This window comes from Galeopterus variegatus, unplaced genomic scaffold (genome assembly GCF_000696425.1).
Source record: "Galeopterus variegatus unplaced genomic scaffold, G_variegatus-3.0.2 Scaffold178, whole genome shotgun sequence".
In the NCBI taxonomy this organism is placed as follows: Eukaryota; Metazoa; Chordata; class Mammalia; order Dermoptera; family Cynocephalidae; genus Galeopterus; species Galeopterus variegatus.
Window position 1 is genome coordinate 577,624 of NW_007726289.1, and position 10,614 is coordinate 588,237.

Genomic DNA, 10,614 nt, shown 5'->3' on the forward strand with positions numbered 1-10,614 from the left:
TTGTCTGTGGACCACCCTTTGAGTAGCAAGGAGCTAGATGACCTTTCAAAAACTTATCACCGCATTCTAGGATTACATTTTCTGCTCTAGTGGAAGTAGGTTTTTGGTATTGCTGTAGGTATTTGTTTAAACCGTTTCTCTATACTCTGATTTATATTTTGCCATTTTAATAGAAATTTCATTTTTTTAGGAAATATATTGTGTATGAATTAGTGATTGCTCTATGATTGTTTAAAATCATACTTCACGATTTAATATATAGCCTTGACAACTATTAGACTGTCAATGACAACTTTCAGTAGGTTTAATAAGGAATATCTAATTATTTGGCTTACTTTTCTAACAGAACTGTAATTCATATTGCCTCTTGTTATTTCTGCAGGATATTGTTTGAGGTTAGACATTAAGCTATTATAAAAATAAAAATAGGGGGCCGGCCGGTGGTGCACTGCTACAGTGCACCGCTTGGGAAGCGCGGCAGCGCTCCCGCCGAGGGTTCAGATCCCACATACAGACCAGCCGCTCACTGGCTGAGCGAGGTGTGGGAGCAACACCGAGGGTTGCGATCCCATTGCCGGTCACGAAAAAAGACAAAAAAAAAGGGAAAAAAAAAAAAATAATAAATAAATAAAAATAGGAAGCGTAATCTTCTGTTTGATTTTGGCTGTTTTAGTTGGTATAAGTACTGCTCTTTTTTTTTTTTTTTAACTGTTATTATCATGATTTAGTAGCAATTATATACCACAGAGGTTAGGCTATTAATTTTATTTGTAGCACAGGTGAGTTGAAAACCTAATTTGTGTAAATGGACAGACAATAGGATATGTCGTTATTTAGTTAAATGGCTTATACTCGATAGGATATAAACCAATTCTGAAGGGACATTAATACTTTTCTTTAAGAGATATAATATAAAATACTTTTATAGTCTTTTTGCTTTTATAGAAAATTATACTAACTAAAACACAGATCTTTAAAAGAATTCTCAGAATTACTTATTTTTGACTAATGGAAATTTGTAATCAACATTTGCAGACCAAAACAGTAAAACTTTTTTTGGGAAAAATTATGATTTTATCAAAAAACATTAGAATAATTTTCATGTTAATAGCTAGTATCAGCCCTACGTTATTTTATTTAATAATAGTAGAAATTGCTGTAAGCATTATATTGTTACAAGAGTGACTTAAAAATATATTTATTATTATTTTCTTATTTCTTATTAAATATGTAAGCATTCACCTTAAAATTAAAGTTTTCATATGGAATTTATGTCAAATGGTGATAAAAATTTTTGCTTGTCTGTGGACCACCCTTTGAGTAGCAAGGAGCTAGATGACCTTTCAAAAACTTATCACCACATTCTAGGATTACATTTTCTGCTCTAGTGGAAGTAGGTTTTTGGTATTGCTGTAGGTATTTGTTTAAACCGGACCTGATTCAACAATTCTCTGTAAAAATAAACCTCCTTTGTTTCTTCTGGTAGCATCCATTGATTTTTTTTTTTCTCTAAAGATACATTAATAGTGCTGATAGAGGACCTGATTCAACAATTCTCTGTAAAAATAAACCTCCTTTGTTTCTTCTGGTAGCATCCATGGATTTTTTTTTTTCTCTAAAGATACATTAATAGTGCTGATAGTTATATTTTGCCATTTTAATAGAAATTTCATTTTTTTAGGAAATATATTGTGTATGAATTAGTGATTGCTCTATGATTGTTTAAAATCATACTTCACGATTTAATATATAGCCTTGACAACTATTAGACTGTCAATGACAACTTTCAGTAGGTTTAATAAGGAATATCTAATTATTTGGCTTACTTTTCTAACAGAACCGTAATTCATATTGCCTCTTGTTATTTCTGCAGGATATTGTTTGAGGTTAGACATTAAGCTATTATAAAAATAAAAATAGGGGGCCGGCCCGGTGGTGCACTGCTACAGTGCGCCGCTTGGGAAGCGCGGCAGCGCTCCCGCCGAGGGTTCAGATCCCACATACAGACCAGCCGCTCACTGGCTGAGCAAGGTGTGGGAGCAACACCGAGGGTTGCGATCCCATTGCCGGTCACGAAAAAAGACAAAAAAAAAGGGGGGGAAAAAATAAATAAATAAATAAAAATAGGAAGCGTAATCTTCTGTTTGATTTTGGCTGTTTTAGTTGGTATAAGTACTGCTCTTTTTTTTTTTTTTTAACTGTTATTATCATGATTTAGTAGCAATTATATACCACAGAGGTTAGGCTATTAATTTTATTTGTAGCACAGGTGAGTTGAAAACCTAATTTGTGTAAATGGACAGACAATAGGATATGTCGTTATTTAGTTAAATGGCTTATACTCGATAGGATATAAACCAATTCTGAAGGGACATTAATACTTTTCTTTAAGAGATATAATATAAAATACTTTTATAGTCTTTTTGCTTTTATAGAAAATTATACTAACTAAAACACAGATCTTTAAAAGAATTCTCAGAATTACTTATTTTTGACTAATGGAAATTTGTAATCAACATTTGCAGACCAAAACAGTAAAACTTTTTTTGGGAAAAATTATGATTTTATCAAAAAACATTAGAATAATTTTCATGTTAATAGCTAGTATCAGCCCTACGTTATTTTATTTAATAATAGTAGAAATTGCTGTAAGCATTATATTGTTACAAGAGTGACTTAAAAATATATTTATTATTATTTTCTTATTTCTTATTAAATATGTAAGCATTCACCTTAAAATTAAAGTTTTCATATGGAATTTATGTCAAATGGTGATAAAAATTTTTGGACCTGATTCAACAATTCTCTGTAAAAATAAACCTCCTTTGTTTCTTCTGGTAGCATCCATTGATTTTTTTTTTTCTCTAAAGATACATTAATAGTGCTGATAGAAGCAGAACAATTGGAATTTATATTAAAAATAAAAGTGATGAATAAAAAGCAATACACTATAATATTAAGAGTCTTCATTTTGCTTCACCAGTAAATACTAAAGTATAAAGGACAAAAATACTGAAAAGGTTGAGAAAAAAATGAAAAAAAAAGAACAAACTGTAAAAAAATGACACTGAGGTCTTGGTTTAATACATATGTATTTCGGGTTGATGGTTGATTTCATTAGCAAATCTCATTGTTATGCAATGTCTGTTCTTCTGCAGCAAAATGAATATTGTATTCTCACAGGCGCTGTGTGTATCTATGATATTGCAAAAATGAAAATATATACATTTGTAGCTGTTTTGGCTTACTCTTTCCATTTTGTTATTAAGGAAAAGAACGAAAATTGAATTATATTCTTTTCTTTTGTTGTTAAATTTGTTCAAAAGCCTTTTCAATTTATATTATGGATATGTTTCCTACTTTTGTTCTCTGAAATAAACAGAAAGTGGTTAATAATGTAACCATGTTAATTATTCTATAATTTTATAAATGAATAGATTGTAATCTTGAGTGACTTAAGCTGATAATATGAACTACTTAGGCATATGCTTTCTAACATTTTTAAATGTTAGGAGTGGTTTTTCATAATTAATACAATAAAATATATTAAGGAAGTATACATATTATGCTAAATCTAAAGACTGCTACTTTTGCAATAGCAAAAATTGTATGTTGACATTACTATACTAAGATTTGAGTTTTCATAAAATAGGAAATTCAGAAATAACAAATTTCAGTGGCTACACATTGAAGAGTTTATTTAATGATAAAAAAGTAATAGGCTGTATGATTCTTATGTAATGAGGTAAAATATGGATTAAATTGTATCAGACACAATTGTCATTTAATTTTAGCTATTTTGAGGTCTGACAAGAGTTTACAAAATATATTCAGTTTTTGGTAGTGCTCTCAAAAGTTGTCCTCACAATTGAAATTCTTTTGACAAGCTTTACAATAGAAAAGTCCAAAGTTTGATTAAATATGGGTTGATTGTATACCATGAGGAAATTATTTATATGGTAAAAATTTGACTTCTATTTTGATGTAATCTTGATGTAATCCTAATAAATATCTTGGCTATGTTGAACAAACATGAGCTATTATAAATATATACAGCAGTTTATTAATGCACCATATTAAGTTAATTTGTACTTAGAGTATTTGCTACATATTGAGCATTTTATTATTCACAATGGGTAATATAAAAGAAGGAATTTCAAGATCTAGTAAGGGAAACCCCCCACCCCCAAATAATTATAGAGTAATACAGAGCTAAATCTTGTAGAGAGAGGAGGTTTTATGGGCCAAAATAGTCAGGCTCTGAGAAAGGGGCTTCCTGGAAGTGATGAGAACTAAACTGATAATGAGGCAGGGGAAGCAATGGGAAACAACACAGAATAATCTGGAAGGTAGGAGGACATAAACTTGGCATCTTTGGGAGACAGAGAGGAGACCAACACAATTATAATGAAGATATAATTTGCTACTACCTACTTAACCTCACATGAAAGTCAGAGTGTAGCATTGTTAAATTTCACTAGTGTTCAGTCCGGATACTGTATTGCCATGCTACTACCATGGTGAACCTTGTTTTTCTTGCACAAGAAAATGGGAGATTGGAAAGTCCCTTTACATTAATTTCTCTGTCTTTTTTACCCCACCAATAACATAAAGAGTAAATGCTCTCAAAGTATGCAGATGTGAATCTAAATTGGTACAGACTGAATGTGAAGAAAGAGTCAGATTTCTCTACCATAGTTAGAAATACCAAACTGAGGAGGAATAAAAATCATCATAGATTAGGCACCCAGGCTGTTGAATTGAGTAGGAGTATAGGTGCTATGAAAAGAGGAACTCTTAAATTAAAAACAGAAATCCATTTTAAGTGTCTGGACTTACCTACCAGTGTCTTCTATTTTGCCTGATCTGGAACCATATTTATCCGTTGCATGCCCATTTTTAGAAAATGGAATATGAACTTGGAATATGAAAATGGATTGAATTTAACAAAAGATCCTGGGGATTGTTAGTGAATGTTGAAAGACCCAGATTAAATTGGCAGAAGACTCCTAGAGAGAGTGCATATTTTCTGGGTAACCTTTCATTATGTTACAACTCTGGCGTGCACTGAGGAAATGTTAAAAGAAACTTATATATGAAGTTTTTAAAAAATTTTCTGTAAAGATGCTGTTGAGAAAACTATTGTGCGGTCCAGTGTTGCATTATTCAAAAGTGTGAAAGAAATTCCTCTCAATTCTGAGTACTAGGAAAAGCTTGGAGCTTGTTTGCAAAATACATCTTATGGAGAATGAGAATTTTGTAATTTGATCTTGTTACCCACTTTGCTTTGATTACTAGGAAGCACAGCTGAACCACCCACATCATAGACTTGTGCAAGAACTTATGATAGGCATTCCTGTGTTCCAACTTTACCCTGTGTTTCATCTTTCTCCCTTCCTCTTATTTTCCCTTTATTCATATCAAGTTATATTTTAAAGGCATTCTGTATTATTACTCATAGTTCCATAAGTCACCTTAAATTAGGTTGCAGTAAGGTGGATTACAAATAACCATATAACATTTATTGCAGTATAAGACAGGTAAAAGTAGGAGATTTTCTTCCTCCTCTTGTCCCTTCCCTTACCTCCCCACTTCATTTTCCACGTATTTCTGAAGTCGTGGAAGACTGATCTCTGGCTTCTTGGACTAGCCAGGGGGCAGGGGAGTTCTTCCTGAGGCTTTTTGCCTGTACAGAACCACCAGATACAGTTGGTTGTGCTGAGTTTGCCTTACACAAGAATGCCTGACTGAGAGGACAAATAGGGCTGTAATATATTCTAGAGGAGGGAAGGATGCCATTTTCTCATTTGTCAGCTCAGAGGGGTAGTCGTTTTTTAACTCATAGGCTGCCATATATGCGTGTATTACCCTGGTTTTTGTCCCTTTCCTTTTGACTGAATTGTAAACTCTTAATACCAAAATTTTCTGACTCTTAATAAAAGTCACTTTAAATAAAACAAAATATCAAACTAATTTTCTGTACCTCTTTACCTTTTTATCATTCTCTAAATTTGACCCATTATAGAAAATTAAGATGGTCATGGATCTTTGAAACAATTGAAATAATAATTTTCTAATTTAAAATTTTATTTTGTTTTGGTATATGAATTACATAGTCAAAGCTACCTATGTAGTAGGACTAACATCTTAAATTTTCTGCAGTGGAAATAAGCACTATGTTTTGCATTCCAGGTTAACTATAGGATATTTTAATTATTTAGTTTGACCAAGAAACTTAGCTGGAACTCTTAACTACTTAGTTATAGTTTTCTGAAAATTTGCTATCTATTTCATGTGTCACTGTAGTAAAAGTGGTGATTAGTGATGATTGCAGTTTGTATTGATGTGGTTCAATACTGAATACATACTCTTTTGACATGACACATTATTTTGAGATTCTGTATCCTTGGCACAGTCTTATCTGTTTGGTGCTTTTTGTTATTATTGTTGTCATTGATTTTATTGTTATTTTTGTTGTTATTGATTTTATTGTCATTCTGTTCTGTTTTGTTTAATATTTCAGTGCATTAGAACTTTATTTTGCAAACTGAGTAAATATAAACCTAATTTAAGTAGTACAACTTTAATGTCTTGACCTGATTATATTGTTCTAAAAGGGTTTTTAAGAGCTCCTGGCATTAAAATTAAAGCATACTGTGTTCATACTAGTTAGGACACACTTGCATGGCCTTAGTAAATATAGAATTTTTAAGATCAATGCAAATTTTGCAGATTTTAAAATTACCTAGATATTTTTAAAATAGTGAATTAGTTTATCATTTTGATGGAGTCGGATTTTTTATTTGTTTTATACCCACATTTAATTTAAATAAACCTTCATTTCAGCTGTATCAGAAATTGCAGAGCGCAAAAAAACCCAGCAATTTGGGGGATAAAAACTAAGGACAAGGAAACTTAGTTTTCAAGTTAACAATTTTTTTTCCTAATGCTCACAATTAAATATTTTGAGTTTAAAATGATGTAGGAATAGCTTCAAGTTATATAAACTTTTTGATTCAAATGATTGCGGTTTTTTTTCTAAGATTGCCACATAAATTATAAAGTATAGTCTTATTTTGCAGGAGGTTGTCCTAATAAAAATAGACTATGCTTCTACTAAAAATTTTAATTTTCATCTTTTATTATAACTCTGAAATTTCTTTCATCTACTTTCTTGAAGCAGTTCAAATTTAATCTTTTCTTTACATTTAGCAGGTTTTTGAACAGTTATTCTTACTTGTTTTTTAAAATCTTGTTAGCATTGCCTGGTTTTACAGTTTATTTGCCAGAACTAATTTTTGAAACCTGCTTAAACAGTGTCAGTTTTCAAGCATTCCTTATTATAAACTGCCAGTTTATGCATTTCAGGAATAAACCTTCCTTTAAAAAGGAAGAAAGAAAGACAACTCTTTCCTTTATTGTCTGTTTTGATATTAAAACAATTAAGTAAAGAACGATTACTTGAGACATCAACCTTACCTGGTTTAGTATTGTCACGTGAGCGTTCGTGTTTACTGGTGATCTAAGTGCTCCACCTGTCTTTCAGTTTGTTTACCAGGAAATCAAGATGTGTAAACTGCAGGAAGTACTATTTGACCCTCTCCGACAGTATCTCATTACAATAATTGCTAATCTCTGAATAAGACAGCCATGTTTTGTGAGTAACTGAGAAAGAGAGGTTGTGTTAGGTAGATTTTAGGTGTTTCAACAAATAGAGCATTGTAAATGCTTACTTGGATTATGTTTTCATGATAGTTTTTGATAAAAGACATTTGGTGACCTTTGGGGTCAGGAAAGCTAGGACACAATAGTAGGTATTCTTTCATGCCTTTTAACTGAAAAATATCACGGCTTGTTGTCTTGAAGTGCTGTCACTGCTCTGAATCGAAAGGATAATGGCTACTTCCTGATTAAACCCACTCTCCACAGTAAGCTGTTAATGTTATACTGTATGTCTTCTTCTCCTGTAAATGCAAAAGTATTTTGGTGTTTTCTTTACGTTTTATCATTGTCTTTTCATAGAAATATGTCTTATAAATATATTCTGAAGTTGAAGTTTACAATTAGAATAGAAACTACTGTTTTAAGTTTGCAAGATTTTTTTTAAATGAAAAAGTATTTCTGTTTGCTATCTTAAATTCAGTCATCTCATACTTATTGTAGATTTTGATTAAAGAAATTAGCTATGTTAAAAGACATTGAAATGATAAATTATATTAAGCTGACACTTAATTCTGTTTACATATATTGCCATAATATGTTGATAATTCTTTTAATTATTAAATTAAGTTATTGTTCTTAAATTAGTTAAGAGATCCTTGTGATATAAAAATAATGTTAAGTATTCAGAATATGAGAAGGGAATAAAGATCCAGCTTAATTCTAATCCTAAAGCTGGCAGTCACTCCATCTGTGGTCTTGGGACAATCATTTAAACGGCTTACCTCAGTTTTCTTGTCTGCTATCCATATGAGTGCTTAGGTAAAATGTGCATATTTATTTCTTTATGGTAGTACAAACTATGAAGACAAATTTCACAAGTATTTTATAAAATGGAGAACTGACTCTAGATAGGAAAACATTAGGAGTCACAATAGACAGAGAAATTATGGAAAAAATTTATAGCTTTAAAATACCATTACACTGGCCTTTTAATTTGGATAGAACTCTTAGTTTTGCTCAGTCTTTAATATGACATTACCAAAGGAATATACATTGTGTTGGATACATGATAAAATGAGAAGTAGAAAGCTTAGACGTGACTTAGTAAAGAGTCGCAAATATACTTAAAATTATTTAACTTTCTCAAAGGCTTATTTCTGAAAATGAGATTATTTAAAGTAGAGGGAAGAATGTGTATATATATTGTAGGCCTATAAAGTGTAGGTGATCTACATAGCAAGATGTTTAATTTTTAACCTCTAGTATTAGGTGTTTCTGTTATATAAAAGAAAACATAAAATTATTAAAAACTGAAAGTTACTGAAGAAGGTTATAGAACCTAACATCTAGAAATATTAAAAAATATTCTGGGATAATGTAAATAGATTCCCACTTTTGTTGAGAGAATTAAAATTCTTTTGCAAAATTCTTAATGAAATTATTTAGATAACTCAATGATTTTTAACATAAATTACTGCTGCATTCTAAGGAGATTCTAAAGATTATGTTTAGTGAATGTTTTAGCTTAGTCAAGGTATCGAAGTAAAACTTGTAATAGTGCCTATATTTTAATTTATAGTTACAAGTAATAGATTTCATTTATTGAATGCTCACTTTGTGCAAACCTCTGGGCTAATTTATTTGTGGTAATCATATAAGGTATAGGTACCATTACTACTTTTATTTTTATTGATAAGGAAATAGTTGTAGAGAATTTAAATAGTTTGATCAAGATCTTTTAGCCAGTAAGTGCCACAGACAGACAAAAAACACTAATAGAATTCAGAATCCAAAACTCAGTCTCCAGTGTCATACCTTTACGCATTGTGCTTATATTTTGGAGATAGTAAAGTGCTTATACCTTTGATTTAGATGGTTTTATTTTTTCATCAATTTATCAAATTTTATGGAGTACCTACTAAGTATCACGCACTATAATGAAGTACAGGCAATAACAATAGAAAGCAAAACAAAATCTCTTGTCTCATGTCTTGTGGAAGAGGCAGAAAATATTAACAGGCTGTTGCAGTGCAATGTGATAACTAGTTCAGTGGAGGTAAGCACAGGATACTTAAAGGCACAAAGGAGCGATATCCAGTATATTATTTTATTTACATATTTCATTTGCATTTCTTGTGTGCTGTTCTAGGTACAAGGGAAATATCAGTAAATCTTTCAAAGATAAATACTCTGCTTTTATGGAACATAAAGTAGGGGTGGCGATAAACAATAAACATAATAAATAAAGTATGTGGCGTGTTAGGAGGCGATAAGTGTTATGGAGTAAAGAAAAAGGAGCAGGATAAGGAGGATATGGTGATGATAGGGTTCAGGAGCTGAGGGAAGACTCACAGAGAAGGTGATATTGAGCAAAGACCAAGGAAGTTAGCTATGTGGATACTTTTGGGAAGAGCCTTCCTGCAGAGACCATGAGGGAAGAACATGACTAGTATGTTCAGGGAATGAATGGAGGCCATCGTGATTGGAATAGAGTGAGGTAGCGGGAGAGTAGGAGGACGTATTGTAAAAAGTAATGGGTGGGAAGGTCATTCATGTAGGGCCTTACAGACCACTGTAGAGACTTTGAGGAACCATTGCAGGGCTTTCAGTAGGTCTGGCTTGTATTTTTAAAGGATCACTCCAGTTTCTATGTTGAGAATAGACTATAGGAAAGCATGGACCACAAGATAGAAGGCTCTTACAGTAATCTAAGTGAGAGAAAGTAGTGGGTTGGTAGCAGTTAAATTCTAGATGTTTTTAAGGTACAATCAAAAAGATTTCCTGGGGCTGGCCCGGTGGCGCACTGCTACAGTGCGCCGCTTGGGAGCGAGGCGGTGCTCCCGCCGAGGGTTCGGATCCCACATACAGACCGGTTCCCGCTCGCTGGCTGAGCGGGGTGCAGGGGCAACACCGAGGGTTGTGATCCCGTTGCCGGTCCCGGTCCAGTCTTTC